The following is a 21,428-nucleotide window of genomic DNA, read 5'->3' as shown; positions in this document are numbered from 1 at the left end:
GTTGTTGGCTATTGTAGTGTTGGGCAACTGGATGTGAACAGTGCATAGCGTTGCGCAGTTGGAGGTGAGCCGCCAGCAGTGGTGGATGTGGGGAGAGAGATGGCGGAGTTTTGAAATTTGTAAGACTGGATGTCATGAACTGTTATATATATTATGACTATTAAGGTAAATACATTGTTTGTTCTCTATTAAAATCTTTCATTTGCCAACTATGCCTATCAGTAGTTAGTGTCTTCCGTAGTTTGAATCTTTTATTTAGCTGGCAGTAGTGGCGCTCGCTGTATTGCGGTAGTTCGAGTAACGAAGATTTTTGTGAGGTAAGTGATTTGTGAAAGGTATAGGTTAATGTTAGTCGGGGCCATTCTTTTGTAGGGATTATTGAAAGTCAGATTGCGTTGCGCGAAAAAAATATTGTGTGTCAGTTTAAGCACAGTCTTGTATAATTGTTCTAAGGGGACGTTTCAATATTGGTCTGTAATTCAAAGGGTTACTCCTATTTCCTTTCTTGAATATTGGTGTGACCTTTGCTACTTTACAGTCTTTAGGAACAGATCTTTCGTCAAGTGAGCGGTTGTATATGATTGCAAAGAAAGGCGCTATTGTGTCTGCTACCCTGAAAGGAACCTGATTGGTATACCATCTGGACCGCAAGACTTGCCTTTCTTAAATTTGAGTTGTTTCGCAACACCTAAGATAGTGCTAATAGCTGTTCTGGTTTCGAATTCTGGCATATTTACTTCGTCTTATTTCGTGAAGGAATTACGGAAAACTGTATTTAGTAACACCACTTTAGTGACACCATCATCGGTAACGTTTCCATCGCTATTGCGCAGTGACGGTATTGACTGTTTTTTGCCACTGTTGTACTTTACATACGACCAGAATCTCTTCGGGTTTTCTACCATATTTTGAGGCAATGTTTGATTGTGGAAACTATTAAAAGCATCTCGCACTGATGTCCGCACTAAATTTCGAGCTTCCCTGAAACTTAGCCAGTCTTGGGGATTTTGTGTTCTTCTGAATTTGGCATGCGTTTTTCGTTGCTTCTGCAACAGTGTTCTGACTTGTTTTGTGTACCATGATGGATCAGTCCCGTCTCTTATTAAATTATGCGGTATGAATCTATCTACTGCTGTCGATACTGTATCTCTGAATTTGAGCCATATCTGGTCTACACTCACATAATTAGCTTGGAAGGAATGGAGACTCTATCTTAAGAAGGCCTCAAGCGAATTTTTATCTGCTGTTTGAAACAGATATATTTTGCGTTTATTTTTAGTGTTCCCGTCTCAATGATCTCTCGCTAACAGGTGGGGATGAACTTTAATTTACTAAATTCAGCAATAACTGTAGCGTTTGGAAGCGTTTTGATTCACTAGCAGTTAAACACGTCTCCAATCCTAAGTCAGGATCTTTTTCCGATCACCGTTTTGATGATGTGTTTCGTGGCCACGTATGTTATACCAGTGCTTGTAGATACGTTGAACAGTGCTCCGCTAAACACCAACAACAAGTATCTCACACACAGTGTGGCCATGGGCACGGCCAACACCGTTGCTTCTTTTTTGCCACTCTGTCACATCCTTATATTTACAGATGTTTACGTACAATGTCCACTTGAAACATAAATGGCCCACTGGTTCATGCAGAAGCAGTGCACGCACGGTTGAGCACGTGACTCGATCGCTGCGCCATCTGTAGCGGCGCAACGATTCATACTAATTTTTTTCCCTGCAGAGCTCATACAGCGTTAGCCTAAATGATTCATCGGGTTTCAAAGCCCTGTTCGCTGCTTACTTAGAATTATACAAAATACAAAGGCGGGTGATACATATAAAGATAGATACATTCACCAAGTTTCTGGTGCAATCTAGAAAAATTCAGACGGTGAGCATAACCATCTGGAATAAGGTGTTATAATTGTTGCAAACGGTAGAGTTTGAAATTCAAAACTTTTCGCATTGTTTTCTGTGGAATGCTCAGGTCACTGCTTCCAAAACGCCTGATTTTTGTGGCCTGTGCAGAACGAAGCTCTGACTTATGCGTTCCACGATTTCCTTTGGGACCTGCGGTCGCCCGGGGTTTCCCTTTGCGTAAACAACCAGTATCACGAATCCGACGAAACAAACACAAAATGCTCTGGTGTCCAGGTGCTACTTTTACATATTTGCATACGAATGCACGCTGAAAGCTCATAACCGAAGAACAATTAATATATCATAACACACAGAAATTATTCTCCTGCACTAGCCCCCATCTTGTAGGGTGCCGTCACAGGCCTGCTATCTAGCGCGGCGGGCGTTTTAAACTGTGTGACTATATCTACCTTTTCATGTATCACCCGTCTATGTATGTTGTATACTTCTCAATCAACAGTCCTTTGAAACCCGATCAATCATTTAGGCTAACCCTATGTTGTATACTTCTCAATCAACAGTCCTTTGAAACCCGATCAATCATTTAGGCTAACCCTATATGTTGGTGATATTAAGCTGTACACCCCATTCATACACACTGCTCTCAGTGACCACACAAACCACTTAACAAAACTCCTCCCGATCAGGTCATAAAGGCCCAAAGGTACCCACCGGCCGCCGTGTCATCCTCAGCCCACAGTTGTCACTGGATGCGGATATGGAGGGGCATGTGGTCACCACACCGTTCTCCTGGCCGTATGTTAGATTCCGAGGCCGGAGCCGCTGCTTCTCAATCAAGAAGCTCTTCACTTTGCCTCGCAAGGGCTGAGTGCACTCAGCTTGCCAACAGCGCTCGGCAGACCGGATGGTCACCCATCCAAGTGCTAGCCCAGCCCAACAGCGCTTAACTTCGGTGACCTGACGGGAACCGGTGTTACCACTGCGCTAAGGTCGTTGGCACACAAACCACTACCTTCCCAAAATGTTTATGTAGGTAAAAGCGCACATTAAATACCCATTTCCAAAGTAACAGAAGTGCACACAAAAATGAAATATCTGCAGCACATTTTGCTTGGAATTATAAGTACATTGCTATTGACTTACCTCATATAAACAGCATGCCAACACAACGAGAAAATTTTGAGACATGGAAGTGACAAAGTACTTCTCAATAACTTAATGAAGTCCTCAGCACTTAAATTGGTTTTACATTACCTGTTCGTAGCTTTGTAAATATAAACAGCTTTTCCACATGAAATTAATTCATTGACGCTAGCTTTGAACACTTATGTTCGGCTGGCCGCTGTGACCGAGTGGTTCTAGGCGATTCAGTCCGGAACCGCGCGACTGATACGGTCGCAGGTTCGAATCCTGCCTCGGTCATTGATGTGTGTGATGTCCTTAGGTTAGTTAGGTTTAAGTAGTTCTAAGTTCTAGAGGACTAATGACCTCAGATGTTAAGTCCAATGGTGCTCAGAGCCATTTGAACTTTTGTTCGCTAATATGCTTCATGTGAATAGCACTAGCTGTATTGTATTGTATTGTATGCTGGGCACATTTTAGCCACACGCTATCAGCTTAACGAGTGATACTTTTTCTTGAAATTAGGTAATTTCCAGCATTTGCAATGGTTGGGTGTTTAATACACTGTCCAATCACATAAATGTTACCAACTGTTGAAAACCAGAATAACCAACTTTTCAGCGCGGACCGCTGCGAGACATGCAGGAAGAGTTTCATCGAGGTTCTGGAAGATATCGACAGGGATGTGGAGCCATGCCGACTCCACTGCCGTTGACAGCTACGGAAGGCTTCTCGGTTGCGAATCCAACGCACGTTAAGTTAGACCGAGATACTCCCACAAATTATTTATTGGGTTTAAATCCGGGGAGTTTGGTGGCCAGGGCAGTATGGTAAACACATACTGGTGGTCTTCAGACCACGCACGTAAACTGTCCCCCTGGTAGATGTCACTATACCGAGGAAAAAGAAACTGCATGTAGGAGTGGACACGGTCACCAAGGGCAGATACATACTTGATTTAATCCACTGTGCCTTCCAGAATGATGAGATCATCTACAGATTGCCACGGAAACATTCCCCAGACCATAACGCTTCCTCCTCCAGTCTGGGCCCTTCCGACGATTGTAGCAAGGTGTTTGCTTTCAGACGATTTGTGGTTCAAATGGTTCAAATGGCTCTGAGCACTATGCTACTTAACTTCTGAGGTCATCAGTCCCCTAGAACTTAGAACTAATTAAACCTAACTAACCTAAGGACATCACACACATCCATGCCCGAGGCAGGATTCGAACCTGCGGTCGCTCGGCTCCAGACTGTAGCGCCTAGAACCGCACGGCCACTCCGGCCAGCAGACGATTTGTGCGTACACGCCAACGGCCATCTGTCCGATGGAGCGTGGAACATGATTCATCTGAAAAGTCTACCTGTCACCATTGCAGTACCGGAGTGCAAATTCCAGCCTTCGTCGCCGGTGAACAGCAGTCAGCATGGGTGCACAAGCCAGGCACCTGCTTCAGAGGCCCATCTGCAGGAATGTTCGCTGAATGGTCGTTGAGGAGACACTGTTGGTAACATCTTGCGTCATCTGGTCGCTCAGTTGCACGTTTATCCACTCGGACACATCTCCACAGCCGTACTACATCTACATGGTTACTCTGCAATTCACATTTAAGTGCCTGGCGGAGGGTTCATCGAACCATTTTCATACTACTTCTCTACCATTCCACTCTCTAATGGCGCGTGGGTAAAAGGAACACCTAAATCTTTCCGTTCGAGCTCTGATTTCTCTTATTTTATTATGATGATCATTTCTCCCTACGTAGGTAGGTGTCAATAAAATATTTTCGCATTCGGAAGAGAAAGATGGTGATTGAAATTTCGTAAATAGATCTCGCCGCAAAGAAAACCGCCTTTGTTTCAGTGACTGCCACCCCAACTCGCGTATCATATCAGTGACAGTCTCACCCCTCTTGCGCGATAACACGAAACGAGCTTCCCTTCTTTGCACTTTTTCGATGTCCTCTGTCAATCCTACCACGTGAGGATCCCACACTGCACCTCAATATTCCAGCTGAGGACGGACAAGTATAATGTAGGCTGTCTCTTTAGTGGGTTTGTCGCATCTTTAAGTGTTCTGCCAACAAAGCGCAGTCTTTGTTTCGCCTCCCCACAATATTATCCGTGTGGTCTTTCCAATTTAAGTTGCTCGTAACTGTAATTCCTAGGTATTTAGTCCAATTGACAGCCCTTAGATTTGTGCGATTTATCGTATACCCAAAATTTATCGGGTTTCCTTTAGTACCCATGTGGATGACCTCGCACTTTTCCTTGTTTAGTGCCAATTTCCACTTTTCGCACCATACAGAAATTCTCTCTAGATCATTTAGTAATTGGAATTGATCGTCTGATGATTTTACTAGGCGGTAAATTACAGCATCATCTGCAAACAAGCTAAGGGAGCTACTCAGATGATCACCTAGATCATTTACGCATATCAGGAACGGCGGAGGGCCTATGACACTACCTTGCGGAACGCCAGATATCACTTCTGTTCTAGTCGTTGATTTACCGTCTATCACTACGAACTGTGACCTCACCGAGAGGTGACTTTGCTCGCTCAGCAGCTGTCCGCCTTTCCAGCGACCCCTCATCTCCTTATTCACAGCTCCTCCCCCACCAGACCTCCTTCCTGCTTTTCTTCTCTCTTTACCTAACTTATATCACAAGGTGGTTGTTCAATTCTGTCATGTAAGGCCCGTGTGCACCACAGTTGCTTCGGTACTAGTTTTGGATAGCACCATTTTGTAATGCTCGGTACATTTTAACCACAGCGGTATGTGTACAGTCTTAGCTGTTTCGGAAATGCTTTCACTCTTTGCCTGGAAGCCAATGATCATGCCATTTTGGATGTCAGATACTTCGCTCCATTTCGACATTATAACTACTGCACTGCTTCCCGCGTTTCCTCGACACGCTTGATATGCCCCACCCCCCCCCCCCGCTCCCCCACTCCCCCACTGCTAGTACTGCCACCTGCCTTTTGTGAGTGGTTATGGCAGGCCGACATCGAACATGGGCTGTGGTCACGTTAATGTGATTGGGCCCTCTATGTTCTAGTTTATAAATATTGACAATCGATAGCAGATAATTGCTACCAGTCAGCAACAAAACTATATGATTCCAAAATCAGTGAGATACTCTTATCAAAATAGTTAGAGTATACACTACTGGCCATTAAAATTGGTACACCAAGAAGAAATGAAGATGCTAAACGGATATTCATTGGACAAATATATTATACTAGAACTGAAATGTGATCACATTTTCAAGCAATTTGGGTGCATAGATCCTGAGAAAACAGTACGCAGAACAACCACCTCTGGCCGTAACAACGGCCTTGATACGCCTGGGCATTGAGTCAAACAGAGCTTGGATGGCGTGTACAGGTACAGTTGCCCATGCAGCTTCAACACGATACCACAGTTCATCAAGAGTAGTGACTGGCTTATTGTGACGAGCCAGTCGCTCGGCCACCATTGACCAGACGTTTTCAGTTGGTGAGAGATCTGGAGAATGTGCTGGCCAGGGCAGCAGTCGAACATTTTCTGTATCCAGAAACGCCCGTACGGGACCTGCAACATGCGGTCGTGCATTATCCTGCTGAAATGTAGGGTTTCGCAGTGATCGAATGAAGGGTAGAGCCACGGGTCGTAACACATCTGAAATATAACGTCCACTGTTCAAAGTGCCGTCAATGTGAACAAGAGGTGACCGAGACGTGTAACCAATGGCACCCCATACCATCACGCTGGGTGATACGCCAGTATGAAGATGACGAATACACGCTTCGAATGTGCGCTCACCGCGATGTCGCCAAACACGGATGCGACCATCATGATTCTGTAAACAGAACCTGGATTCACCCGAAAAAATGACGTTTTGCCATTCGTGCACCCATATGGCTACGAAGTCTTTCGCGACGTATTTCCTGAGTAAAAATTTCTCGGTGTACATGCCGCGTCAAATCAGGATAAATCTCTATGCTTTCGACCACTACCTCCATGGTCGTCGTCAGGGCTAAAACTGGCTGTCGTGAACTAGCGAGGTTCCCACTTTTATATGCAAAGGACGGCTTCTTATTGGCTGGGATACGTCAGCGATATGGCACGTAGCGAAGTGGTGCCCTCTACTTCCATAGATGTAGTTGCTATCCCGCGTTGCTTGCAGCACCATCCCTTAAATCAGGAGGTAAAGTGCGAGAAGTTTTTCTCTGCGATTTTTCTTTATCCAGTGCACTCTTCCAAGTGTTGCTAAGTGCATAGCCGTTGTCTCTATTAAAGTTATTATCGCTAAGTCTAATTTCGACTGCTTCCCGGATCACAGAGTCCCAGTAATTCGATGTGTGGGCTATTACTCTGGTTTCTTCAAATAAAATCTTATGCTTGTTAAGCAGGCTATGTTCAGCCACCGCTGATTTTTCCAAATACCTGTATTTCAGGTGGCGTTGGTGCTCGATGCAGCGGTCGGCAACGGTTCTTACAGACTGGCCCACGTAATTCTTGCCACATTCGCAAGGAATAGTATAAATTCCCGGCACCCTTAAGCCGAGACTATCTTTGACTGGTCTCAACATTTCCTTAATTTTCCTAGGTGGTCGGAAAACTGGTTTTATTCCTTGCCTCTTCAGGACTCTGGCTATCTTGCTCGTTGTAGCACCGCAAAAAGGAAGCCGCGCTATGAGTTGGTCCTCTTCTTGTATGTGGCCGGCATCGTGTCTTACTTTCTTGGACAATACTAATTTAATTTCACCGGCAGAATAACCATTCCTCTTGAAAACAGTCGTCAAATGGTTGATCTCGGGACCGAGGTGGTCCTTGTCGGAAATAGTCCTGGCTCTGTGTACTAAAGTATTCAGCATAGCTCTCTTCTGAGACGGATGATGGAAGCTATGGCTATGCAGATATAAGTCTGTATGGGTTGGCTTCCTGTACACAGAATGGCCCAGTCGTCCATCCGGCTTTCGCTCTACCAACACATCTAAAAAAGGTAACTTCCCTTCCTTCTCTACCTCCAATGTAAATTTTATGTTTGGATGTACACCATTCAGATGTTCGACGAACTGCTGCAGCGTGTCGCTGCCGTGTGGCCAGATTAAAAATACCTGAAATACAGGTATTTGGAAAAATCAGCGGTGGCTGAACATAGCCTGCTTAACAAGCATAAGATTTTATTTGAAGAAACCAGAGTAATAGCCCACACATCGAATTACTGGGACTCTGTGATCCGGGAAGCAGTCGAAATTAGACTTAGCGATAATAACTTTAATAGAGACAACGGCTATGCACTTAGCAACACTTGGAAGAGTGCACTGGATAAAGAAAAATCGCAGAGAAAAACTTCTCGCACTTTACCTCCTGATTTAAGGGATGGCGCTGCAAGCAACGCGGGATAGCAACTACATCTATGGAAGTAGAGGGCACCACTTCGCTACGTGCCATATCGCTGACGTATCCCAGCCAATAAGAAGCCGTCCTTTGCATATAAAAGTGGGAACCTCGGTAGTTCACGACAGTCAGTTTTAGCCCTGACGACGACCATGGAGGTAGTGGTCGAAAGCTTAGAGATTTATCCCGATTTGACGCGGCATGTACAACGAGAAATTTTTACTCGTGCACCCATGTTCGTCGTTGAGTACACCATCGCAAGCGCTCCTGTCTGTGATGCAGCGTCAAGGGTAACCGCAGCCATGGTCTCCGAGCTGATAGTCCATGCTGCTGCAAACGTCGTCGAACTGCTCGTGCAGATGGTTGTTATCTTTCAAACGTCCCCTTCTGTTGACTCAGGGATCGAGACGTGGCTGCGCGATCCGTTACAGCCGTGAGGATAAGATGCCTGTCATCTCGACTGCTAGTGTTACGAGGGCGTTGGGATCCAGCACGGCGTTCCGTATTACCCTCCTGAACCCACCGATTCCATATTCTGCTAACAGTCATTGGATCTCGACCAACGCGAGCAGCAATGTCGCGATACGATAAACCGCAATCGCAATAGGCTACAATCCGACCTTTATCAAAGTCGGAAACGTGATGGTACGCATTTCTCCTCCTTACACGAGGTATCACAACAAAGTTTCACCAGACAACGCCGGTCAACTGCTGTTTGTGTATGAGAAATCGATCGGATACTTTCCTCATGTCAGCACGTTGTAGGTGTCGCCACTGGCTCCAATCTTGTGTGAATGCTCTGAAAAGCTAATCATTTGCATATCACAGCATCTTCTTCCTGTCGGTTAAATTTCTCGTGTGTAGCAATTTTAATGGCCAGTAGTGTACATATAATAAAAATACGTAAAAGTAACGGATGTTAATGAGGAAGGTGGTAAGTGACAGGACACAGAAGACACAGATGCAGAAGAAGTCGTTATTTCATTGTGAGAGCAGAGTTTGTCAGCATTCTCTTAGTCCTCTTGAGTGCTGAGTGACGTCGCAGCCTGCTGGAGAAGGGCCGTCGGCTGTCTGGAGAGCCGATAAAGGCGGACTCCAGCTCCAGACACAGTTCCAGCTGTGGCTCCGCCTCGCCTCGCCTGGACTGCAGACTGCCGGCCAATCGATAGGCGGCTGGGCGAGCGGCGAGAGGTGACTTTGCTCGCTCAGCAGCTGTCCGCCTCTCCAGCGACCACTCATCTCCTTGTTCACGGCTTCCCCCCACCAGACCGCCTTCCTGCTTTTCTTCTCGCTTTGCCTAACTAACATCGCAAGGTGGTGCACTCTTTGAAATTCTGATGCGTCGCTGCGATCGTCAGCCGAAGACTGGTTTTATGGAGCTCTAGTCTGTCCTATGTAAGCCACTTCATCTCTGTAACCTACTTACTATAATGAAGTCTCAGTCTCGTCTCAGTCTACAACTTTTATCCTCCTCACTCCCCCCCCCCCCTACACCTCCTTCCATTACAAAATTTACTTTTCATTGATGCCTCAGTACGTGTCCTATAATCTCCCTTTTTCAGTCAAGTTGAGCCATAAATTTCGTTTCTCTCCAAATAGATTCACTCTCTCTTCTTATTTATACCACCTATACAGCCCTCTTCTGCAGTACCACATGTCAAAAGCCTTTATTCTCAGCCGGCCGCGGTGGTCTCGCGGTTCTAGGCGCGCAGACCGGAACCGCGCGACTGCTACGGTCGCAGGTTCGAATCCTGCCTCGGGCATGGATGTGTGTGTGCTGTCCTTAGGTTAGTTAGGTTTAAGTAGTTCTAAGTTCTAGGGGACTGATGACCACAGCTGTTAAGTCCCATAGTGCTCAGAGCCTTTATTCTCATTTCGTCTATTGTTTGTCGCTCCCGTTTCACTTCCGCACAATGTTGATTTCAGACTTATTTACGCTTAAATCTGTATTCTACTTAATTTATTTCCTTTTTTTCCAAAATACTTTTCTTGCTATTGCACGCCAGTACATTATATCGCCTTTACCTCCGGTGTTATGTGTTATTTTCCTCCCTAAACAGCAAAACTATTCTTCTAATGTGTGTCATTTTCAGAATATAGTTTTCTAAAATCAAATACAAACTCAAGATTTTGGAAAAACATGTCTGCGGGATAGCCACACGGTCTGAGGCGCCTTGCCGCGATTCGCGCGGCTGCCCCTGTCGGAGGTTCGAGTCCTCCCTCGGGCATGGGTGTGCGTGTTGTCCTTAACGTAAGTTAGTTTAAGTTAGGTTAAGTAGTTTGTAAGCCTAGGGACTGATGACCTCAGCAGTTTGGTCCCTTAGGAACTGACCACAAGTTTCCAAATTTTTGGCAAAACACTGTTTGCACGCAGCTGTATATGAAGTCACACCGTCAATCATATGCTTGACAAATCATAACTAGTAACATGCATCATGCCATAAACCACGGGTGGGCAATGGGCGGCCTGCGCTTGCAAGAAATTCGGGGGAGGGGGGGGTGGAGGGGGGGGGGAGAAGACAGAGACAGAGAGACTGCAGGATGCCTGACGTCCCACCTTCAGATGTTTAAATTTATTTACGCGTAATGAACATAGCTTACTAATGTCGTTGCAGAATTTTGCATCGGCAGTTTTTAAGACATCTACTGTAAAAACAAACATAGGAAGTAAAGAAACGGCACATAATTAAATTTAAACATCTGAAGGTGGGGTGAATGTGAAAAGTATCTTCTCCAAAGTATTTTGAGGCATAATTTGTTGGCGTGGCTCGTCGGGAAACAACCTTAAGCAAGTACTGTATATGAATCATATCGGCAGGTCACGAATATTGCCCTTGAGCTCCATAAGCATAACGTCGCGCGTCGAGAATTCTCATGATACCAAACGAACGCCAATAAATACACTGACGGAAAAGAAACCGTAACACCAAGAAAGAATTTGGTGACGAAAGTTGGTGGGCGTGTTTCCACAGCTGAAAGATGTTGTCTATTCAAATTTTGCGCCAGTCGCGTAAAAGTGGTGCTAGCAGAGGCAGTATGAGGATGCAAATCAGGTTTGCTTTAAATACACGCTGTAACGGTCGTGACAGCTAGTTACCTTTGAAACTGGACGTGGTGACTTGATGTTAGTCAAAAATGCCTTAAAGGCGAATAAGACGCCGTTGTCAACACCTCACTGAGTTTGAACGAAGTCGTGTAATAAGGCGAGAAGCTGGATGTTCTTTCTGCGATACTGCAGAAAGACTTGGCAGGAATGCAGCGATTGTAAATGATTGCTAGCATTTGTGGTCACGAGAATGGACGGACCCAAGAAGACCGGGCTGAGGACGGCCTCGTGGCACCATCAAGAGAGAAGATCATTGTGTTCGGAATATGGCTCTGGCGCATCGTACTGCATGTGCAGCAGCTATTTGAGCAGCAGTTCTCACCACAGTGACACAACGAAGTGTTACAAATCGGTTACTTCAAGGACAGCTCCGAGCTGAATTCCCTGATACCAACCCACCGTCATTTGGGACTTCGGTGGTGCCAGGCGAGAGCTCAATTGAGGGCAAGGTGGCGATCTGTTTCTGTTGAAAGTTGGTTCTGCCTTGGTGCCAGTGATGGCCATGTGATGGTTGGGAGGGCCTGCAACCAGCAAGTCTAAGTGCTAGACACACTGGACATACACTTGGACTTACAACCCGGAGTACGACATCGTATGACAGCAGGATCACTCTCGTGGTTATACCACGCACCCTGACTGCAAATATTTCGTCAGTCTGGTGATTCGACCTGTTGTTCTGCCATTCATCAATAGCATTACAGTTTTCCAACAGGATAACGCTGGCCCACATGCCGCTGTTGTAACCCAACATGCTATAGAGAGTGTCGACATGTTGCCTTGGCCTGCTCGATCACCAGATCTGTCTCCAATCGAGCACATATGGGGCAGCATCAGACGACACCTCCAGCGTCACCCATAAAGAGCATTAACTGTCCCTGTATTGACCGACCAAGGGCAACAGGCCTGGAACTGGATCCCACAAACTAACATCCGGCAGTTATACAACACGATTATTGCACGTTTATATGCTTGCATGCAACATTCTGGCGCTTACACCGGTTATTAACGTACCAGCATTTCAGCGCTTTTATTAACCTGTGATAACTTTAATATGTTACGTAGACAATGCATTCCAGAAATTTGATTACTTTGCATTAATCGTTTTTTGTTGTTCCTGTTTTTCCGTCAGTGTAGAAGGTTACTTGATTCTGAATGCCAGTAACGTTACGTGCATAATTCTGCACGAAACTACCAACGCCTCTGACATGTGATTGTGTCTCCTGAGTGTTCTGGGTACTTTTAGAGCGACTCACTGTTCGTACCTTTGTTCAAAACTTGCACGATCGAGAAGTTATCGTCAGTGTTTGGCATACAGAAGTAAGTTCAATTCTGAAATTTATTTACTTGTTCCATAGTACCTGCGCCGAGAATTAAGTCATATTTTGATGTAATAAACTAGTTGCACGTGCAAGTGAATTCGAAAATACTTTTTGTGTAAAAGTCGCATTATTAGGCGTTTGTGCATCTTGGTGGACGCATGCAGGAGATGAAATAATACGGGTTGTTCAAAAAGTCTCTCCGCAGTGCCGTATGATTGTTCGCCTGCTTGGGTTTTTCAACGAGACAATAAACGCACATCGATACTGCAGTGATATTCTGTACCCATTCATAAGAGAACTTGTGTTAAGTGAAATACTGAACGGTTATTTTCAACAAGATGGTACAACCGCGCATACAGCTCGCGTTTCAATGTCACTGCTTGCAGATGTTTTTGGTGATCGCATAATTTCACAGGGACTTTGGCCTTCACGATCGCCTGACCTCACACCAACTAACTTTCTCCTCTGGGGTGCAGTGAGAGCTACTGTCTATGAAAACCGTCCAAAATCCATTGATGAATTGAAAACTGCAATATCCACTTTCACTGCTTCTGTTATAGAAGAAATGTTACTGCTTGTGTGAAAATTTGTAAGTAAAAATGATTATTGAATAAATAATAACTTGTATTTCACTGAGTTTCATTTCGGTATATTCACTGCGGTATACGGTACGCGCGGCTAACAATCATACGGCACTGCGGAGAGACTTTTTGAACAACCCGTATGTAGTGAAACCAAATATTTCCGTTTATTTGTAGCACCAGAATACTTCAGTCACCAGTTGTATTAATTATTTCCATATATATGCTTTAATTTATTACAAGTTGTCAATAATTCATATGAACATCCGAACTAAACATTCATTCATTACATTTCACTTTTATTGCGTGGTGGAACTGCTAATACTCTGAAGCCTTTATTTCATCAGCGATGGATCCACAGATATCAAACTGAGATTCATAAGCTAACGACTACGGAGAGGGACTGTGACAGTTTCAAAATTTCCCGTAATAAACAGAATGATCTACTAGAATTCAAATCCAGAAAAACAGAGGCACTCTGCAAGCAGGGAAAAGACATACCCCTTCAGCTAGTATACAAGCAAAATTACTCGGCAAGTATCATCAGGGTCCAACGACACAGGTGCAGGTATGATCGTCACAATGCTACACTGGCGTATGTTGAATAAGCAGGAGACCTGGGGAAAGTTCTGGCGGTAACACAAATCTTAATTCATTGCTGAAATAACCTAAGTATGATCGGTCCTCACCCAAATCAACAAAAATCTACATCGATTGCCAAGATATGGCGGTCTGATGTCGAAATTATGGTAGACTAAATGTTGAGAACCAGAACGGAAAAAGCTGTCATAGCACAAAAAATGAGTATATATCCTGGGCGGGGTTAGGGATGCAAAAGAAGAGAACTACCTTAGCTTTTGGACTTACCTGGCAGTTTCGAAGACATGTCAATCAAATCTTCTTGACATACTCACGCTTTTTTACGAGCTAACCCCGCCTCCCCAGTGCAGTGAGCTCTCTTAGCTGCAAGGTACTGGCGCACCTGCATCTTGCAATTTATAAGCGAAAGTCCCTGATTCTGTGCCCAAAATCCAGAATATTCATCAGCCATAGTAAACAATATGTAATATCATGTAGCTGAAGAGCCTATATGTAATAGCTAAAAAAAATTTCTGGGGGGAAAATTTCTGGGATTGATTTGTGCCTGGTGGGTGAGTGGGAGGGATGACATTGTCTATGATGTTACTTCAAATGGTTCAAATGGCTCTGAGAACTATGGGACTTAACATCTGAGGTCATCAGTCCCCTAGAACCTAGAACTACTTAAACCTAACTAACCTAAGGACATCACACACATCCATGCCCGAGGCAGGATTCGAACCAGCGACCGTAGCGGTCGCGCGGTTCCAGACTGAAGCGCCTAGAACCGCTCGGCTACACCGGCCGGCGACGTTACTTCATTTGACACGATGTCTTATAGTACATGCCAGTGGTACTAATGCTAACTACCAAAACAGCTAGAATACGTCAAAATGTTATGATTTAAATGTCTTTCGAGCCGCCAGATAAGTCAAGAAAGTAATTCCCTTCTTTTACGTCTCTAACTCACCACAGGACAGGTTAGCCTGTTTGGTGCTATAATAGCACCTTGTTTTATTCTGATTGTAATATACACTCTAAGACAATAAATAAATAAATAAAATAAAAAGACGCGTTACGAAGTAATGAATGGGGCGAAAGTAGGTAAATGTGACGTACATGTAGAGATAAACGAACGATTAAGATTTCAGATAAATTACACGATTTACTCAAGGGAAAGAGCTTCCAATGTGAGCAAGTGAATAATGCGCTGTCCCTACTATGGCCCTTGTGCAAGCAGTTTTTCGTGTTTGCTGGTCATCGACGCTGGGCTGTCCAGACCCCACCTACCCATCCAGATTTAGATTTGCCGTGATTTTCCTAAATCGCTTAGGACGAATTAGAGGGTGTTTCGTTCGGGAGGACACTGTCGAATCCATCCACGTGTCTTCCCACGACCCACTTGGGCTCCACAACCTTGGCGTTGACGGGACGTTAAAATCTAACTTTTGTTCTCTCTTCATTTCGCCTGGAATTCTTTTTGTAGCGATGAGTATTTATTTTGTAGCCCTCAGTACACAATACAGTAATATCCACTCGGCCGGACGAAGTGGCCGTGTGGTTCTAGGCGCTGCAGTCTGGAACCGCGAGACCGCTACGGTCGCAGGTTCGAATCCTGCCTCGGGCATGGATGTGTGTGATGTCCTTAGGTTAGTTAGTTTTTGTGGTGTCACCGCCAGACACCACACTTGCTAGGTGGTAGATTAAATCGGCCGCGGTCCATTTAGTACATGTCGGACCCGCGTGTCGCCACTGTGTAATCGCAGACCTAGCGCCACCACAAGGCAGGTCTCGTGATACGAACAAAGACTCGCCCCAGTTGTACGGACGACCTAGCTAGCGACTAGATGTACGAAGCCTTTCTCTCTCATTAGCCGAGAGACAGAATAGCCTTCAGCTAAGTTAATGGCTACGAACTAGCAAGGCGCCATTAGCCTTACAGTGATTGTAATTAAAGTCTCCTGTGTATAGTCAAGAGCGATGTACCACAATGATTGATTAAAGATAAGTATTAATCCAGCTACGTACTTTTCTTCATAGCATTAATTACGTAGCCTGTTCCAGTACTTCACGCCCGTCTGCGTTAGTCTAGCGTGCATTTTCAGCCATCTCGATCTACAAGGTGTTGGCCCAGCTGCCGACACATCAGTTTTAACTAGTTCTAAGTTATAGGGGACTAATGACCACAGAAGTTGAGTCCCATGGTGCTCAGAGCCATTTTTTTATTAGTAATGTCCACTCCCTATTGCGTCGAAAGGCATCACTGGGCCAGGCAGAGCTACATCTGACTGATTCTGCTGGAAGATATTTACGGAAACGAGGAAAGCTCGGTGTCGATATTTCTGACAACAGCATCTACATTTTGCATCTCGTATAGAGCATGAGATACCTGTTTTAAGCGCCACCTTGGGTGTGGGACGTGAGCGCCGCTTTTCCACGTCGTGGCCGCGGCGCGCTTTTAGCCTTTGAGCCCCTGCTCTCCAATTTTAGCCACAGAATCCTCCACCCCCAGCGCCCAGTCGCTCTCCCGGGACGCAGCCACAAAGAGCCCGTGGGGTGAACGGCTGCCGGTCACGCTCCATTGAGCTGCATTTGCGCCGATTGTGTCCGCCAGCCTCTGGACAACCACGTTACGGACTGGACCTCGTCGGCGGCATAAAAAAAAGTGTGTATGTCTGTGTGTGTAGAGAGAGAGAGAGAGAGAGAGAGAGAGAGATAGAGGGCGGGTAGAGGAGATGGAAGACATTCTGAAAAACCTGTACGACCGACAACAGCAAATTGTGGGTGCTGTGCGTAGCTCAAAACTATTGCCTTTCCCCCAGTTTGCAACCCTAATATCCTTGGGGCCCTGTTACGTAGTACTCTATTTCGCTTTATGGAAGGTACGGAGCGTAGTCTGTGTTGTAGTGCCTGCAAAATGTGACTGGGATTAGGTAGCCAGACTTGAGCAGGTACTAAAATCAACAGCTGCCCTTTATGCCTTGCCCAAGCTTGTTCCTTAATGGCCTGAATTTTTGTTTTTTGACTTAAACTCTTCTCAGTTTTTGCATGTTGTAAAAGCTAGTTGGAAAAAACTTTAGTATAACGAAAAGAAGATCAGATAATTTTTTCTAGCCCTTATTTTACTTTTTTCAAAACTAGTCTTGAGAGTCGAGTCAGGTCACAATGACAAAGACATCAGTAAACATTACTCCACGAGAAAAGGTATTGTCTTTAATTCACACATAGAAACACTTTACATTAGAAACACATTGAGTGAGGTCTTGATTCTGTGCACAAGTTTCACAACTACCAACAAGGTATAGCCAATGAGTTCCAATTTTCGATTGAAAGGTAAAATCCCTTCTTCTTTTGTTATGAAAAGATCTGGAAGAAGTTTCTTGCTTTGACCTCCACTTCGCCTCAGAACACTGTTGCCTTTTGTTAGAAGTCGCTGGTTTACCATACATTTGCACTCGAAGAAAGATGTTTTTCCATTGGAATTTGAATATGTTACGCAAGAATTCACAAGTGTTATATCGAAGGCAGTGAAAAGCAATCGATATGACCATATTTTTGCTTTACAACCCCTTTCATGAATAGACTAGGGGATATCAGCTTTATCAACTCCAGCTGTAAGTCACTTATAAGCTCTAACCACTAGTGGGGCGGTTACATCAATTTCCAAACCATCTGTTGCACCTGTATAAGGGACGCTCAGAAAGTTTCCGTTTGACGGAGTTGCTGTAGCATGAAACTGTGTGCCGGACCGAGACTCGAACTCGGGACCTTTGCCTTTCGCGGACAAATGCTCTACCGACTGAGTTACCCAAGCACGACTCACGACCCCTCCTCACAGCTTCAATTCTGCAAGTACCTCGTGTCCTACCTTCCTACGTGGAGCATTTGCCCGCGAAAGGCAAAGGTCCCGAGTTCGAGTCTCAGTCCGGTACACAGGTTTAATCTGCCAGGAAGTTTCACATCAGCGCACACTCCGCTGCAGAGTGAAAATCTCTTTCTTGCTGTAGCACACTTGCAACGTACTGCGATTTCGGTGCTGGTGTACAAGCACCGACACGTAAGCAAGAGATAAGAATGGCATTCGTGTCTTTCCGATGTACGTGCAGCACATGCGGAAACGTGAACTATTGGAATGTTATTATGAAATGTTATTCTTTCCTTGACTGTGGAAGAAAAAGTACCGGTAGAAATTCATCAGAGAATGAAGAATGTGTATCGGACAGTACGAGTACATTGGTCAAAAACCAAAGTTGTGGAATGGTGCGCCAAGTTCCGTGCTGGTCACAGTTCGACACAAGATGCTGGTCGATCGGGGACGCGAGCCTCATCCATTATGGACAAATGGGAGACACTTGATCACCCATCCTATTGTCCCCGATCTCTCCCAATGCGGTTATCACATCTTCGGTCCCTTAAAAATGTCTTGAAGTGTCGGCGATTGCTCTCGGACGACAATGTGCATCAGTCAGTTACGATATTGACCTTTTCGGCAAATTGGTTAACAGGTCCATTTTAGCACTGGTAATGTCTCACGAAGCAAATACCGTCCGCACTGGCGGAATGTTACGTGATACCACGTACCTATACGTTTGTGACTATTACAGCGCCATCTATCACAAAGCGAAAAAAGTGGTCCAACTAAAACATTCATATTTCTTTACATACTACACGAATATGTAATAAAAATGGGGGTTCCTATTTGAAAAAAACGCAGTTGATATCCGTTTGAACTATGGCAGCGCCGTCTAGCGGGCCAACCATAGCGTCATCTGGTTTCCCCCTTCAAGCTAGACGAGTTTCGTTCTTTGTAGTTTTTTGGTTTGATGTTTATTTCGTGAGATATTTGGCCCGGTCATCCTCAATGGACCACCCTGTATATATAGATCAAAAGAAATTTTGCATCACCTCGATTCCGAGAGTTCCGGAACCTGTATAGAAAATTGGAATAGAGATCAACATAAACATCATTTCCGCCCTTTATTGTTCATGAAAACCACACATTGCATGTTCTACCACCATACAGTGAGATCTTCAAAGGTGGTGGTCCAGATTGCTGTACACACTGGTACCTCTAATACCCAGTAGCACGTCCTCTTGCATTGATGCATGCCTGCATTCGTCGTGGCATTTTATCCACAAGTTCATCAAGGCACTGTTGGTAAAGATTGCCCCACTCCTCAACGGCGATACGGCGTAGATCCCTCAGAGTGGTTGGTGTGTCAGGTTGTCCATAAACAGCCCTTTTCAATCCACCCCAGGCATGTTTGATAGGGTTCATGTCTGTGGAACATGCTGGCCACTCTAGTCGAGCGATGTCATGATCCTGAAGGAAGTCACTCACAAGATGTGCACGATGGGGGCGCGAATTGTCGTGCATGAAGATGAATGCCTCGCCGATAAGCTGCCGATATGGTTGCACTATTGGTCGCAGGATGGCATTCACGCATGGTACAGCCGTTAACAGCGACTTCCATGACCACCAGCGGCGTACGTCGGCCCCATATTGTGCCACCCAAAATAGCAGGGAACCGTGATCAGCCACCTTGTCAGTGCTGACAGACAAGCAACACTGCGTAAATAACAGCAGAAATCATACGAGCAACGAATCCCTAAGGAAAATCGGCGAAATTTGGCATTAATGGACCACGGCAGCAGACGATCGACACCAATGCCGTTGCTAACAGCACGACATAACCTGCAGCATCTCTCCCGGGCTCGTGACCATATCGGTTGGATCCTAGACGACTGGAAAACTGCGAATCTGGTCATATGAGGCCAGATTTTAGTAGGAAATAGTTGACACACATGGTCCAGGAAGAGCGTCTTTGATAAGTATTTAAAACTTCCTCGGTCCCGGCTTCGAACTCCACCATCGTTAAATTTTGAAGACTTCCGGCATAAGACGTCACCCTCATTCATCCAACGGCCTTGTCAAAGAGAGCGGAGGAGCGGACAGAAGTTCAGGGAACTCTCTTGCCCTTGGGGTGGGAAACTGCCCCTAAAGGCAGAAGAATCAGCAATGATCAACAGCATGAGGATGGAGAAGGCAATGGAAACCACTGCATTAAATACATATAATTTGTGCTCACCGGACGTGTGACCTGCAATTGAAAAAGTGTCATGATGATCTCTCCATTGGCAAAACATTCCGGACCAGTCCCTTATTCGGATCTCGGCGAGGGGACTGCCAACGGGGAGCTGACTATGAGAAAAAGATTGAATAACCAACGAAAAGATAACTTTTTGCGGATCGGGGCGTGGAGCGTCAGAAGTTTGAACGTGGTAGGAAAGGTAGAAAATCTGAAAAGGGAAATTCTAAGCCTTAATCTAGATATAATGGGTATCAGCGAAGTGAAATGGAAATAAGCTTAGGATTTCTGGTCAGATGAGTATAGAGTAATATCAACAGCAGCTGAAAACAGTGTAACGGCAGTAGGATTCGTTACGAACAGGAAGGCAGGACAGAGAGTGTGTTACTGTGAACAGATCAGTTGTAGGCTCAATCTCATCAAAATCGACAGCAAACCACCACCGATAGCCATAGTTCAGGTATACAAGCCGACGTCGCAAGCCGAAGCTGAAGAGATATATTTGAGAATACTGAACAGGTAATTACGTGCGTAAAGGGAGATGCAAATCTGGTTCTCGTGGGGGATTGGAATGTGGTTGTACGGGAAAGAGTAGAAAAAAGAGTTACAGGAGAATATGTGCATCGTACTAGGAATGAGGAAGCAGAAAGGCTAACTTTCTGCCGTAAATTTCAGCTAGCAAAAGCGAATATGCTGTTCAAGAATCATAAGAGGAGGAGGTATATTGGAAAAGGCCAGGAGACACGGGGAGGTTTCAGTTACATTTCATCATGATGAGGCAGTGATTCCGAAATTAGATACTGGATTGTAAGTCGTACACAGGAGCAGGTGCAGATTCAGATCACAATTTAGAATTGATGGAGAGTTGCTGAAGATTAAGAGATTAGTCAGGAAAAAAACGCAGTTGATCGACGAAAGAAGGAAGAACAAAAATGTTCAGGAAAATTAGGGAATACAGAAATACAAGTCACTGAGAAATGAAATAAATAGGAAGTGTAGGAAAGGTTTGGCAAAATGGCTGCATGAAAAATGTGAAAAAATAGAAAAGGAAGTGATTGCATCACCATTCAAAAATGTGAAATCAACTTTCGGTGAAATTAAAATCCAGTGCGGTAACATTATGAGTGAAATGGGAACTCTATTGTTAAATGCAGAGAAGAGAGCGGATAGGGGGAAAGGGTACATTAAATGCCTCTATGAGAGCGAAGATTGTCTGATGTGATAGGAAAAACAGCAGTCGATGTAGAAGAGACAGAAGATTCAATATTAGAATCAGAATTTAAAAGAACTTTGGAAGATAAAATCCAATAAGGCAAAAGGGAGTGATAACATTCCATCAGAATTTCTAAAACAATTAGGGAAAGTGGCAAC

At 44.9% G+C, this 21,428-nt stretch overlaps 1 protein-coding gene and 1 pseudogene across 1 annotated transcript in view; both read right to left on the bottom strand.

The window, feature by feature from the left end:
- LOC124805762 (synaptotagmin-11) overlaps window positions 1–21,428 on the bottom strand; it is a 717,920-nt gene that overhangs the window by 301,497 nt on the left and 394,995 nt on the right. The window lies entirely within an intron of this gene.
- On the bottom strand, window positions 2,758–2,875 carry LOC124709249 (annotated as a pseudogene).

Source organism: Schistocerca piceifrons, chromosome 7 (assembly GCF_021461385.2).
Source record: "Schistocerca piceifrons isolate TAMUIC-IGC-003096 chromosome 7, iqSchPice1.1, whole genome shotgun sequence".
Classification (NCBI taxonomy): domain Eukaryota; kingdom Metazoa; phylum Arthropoda; class Insecta; order Orthoptera; family Acrididae; genus Schistocerca; species Schistocerca piceifrons.
This window is presented reverse-complemented; position numbering and strand designations above follow the sequence as displayed.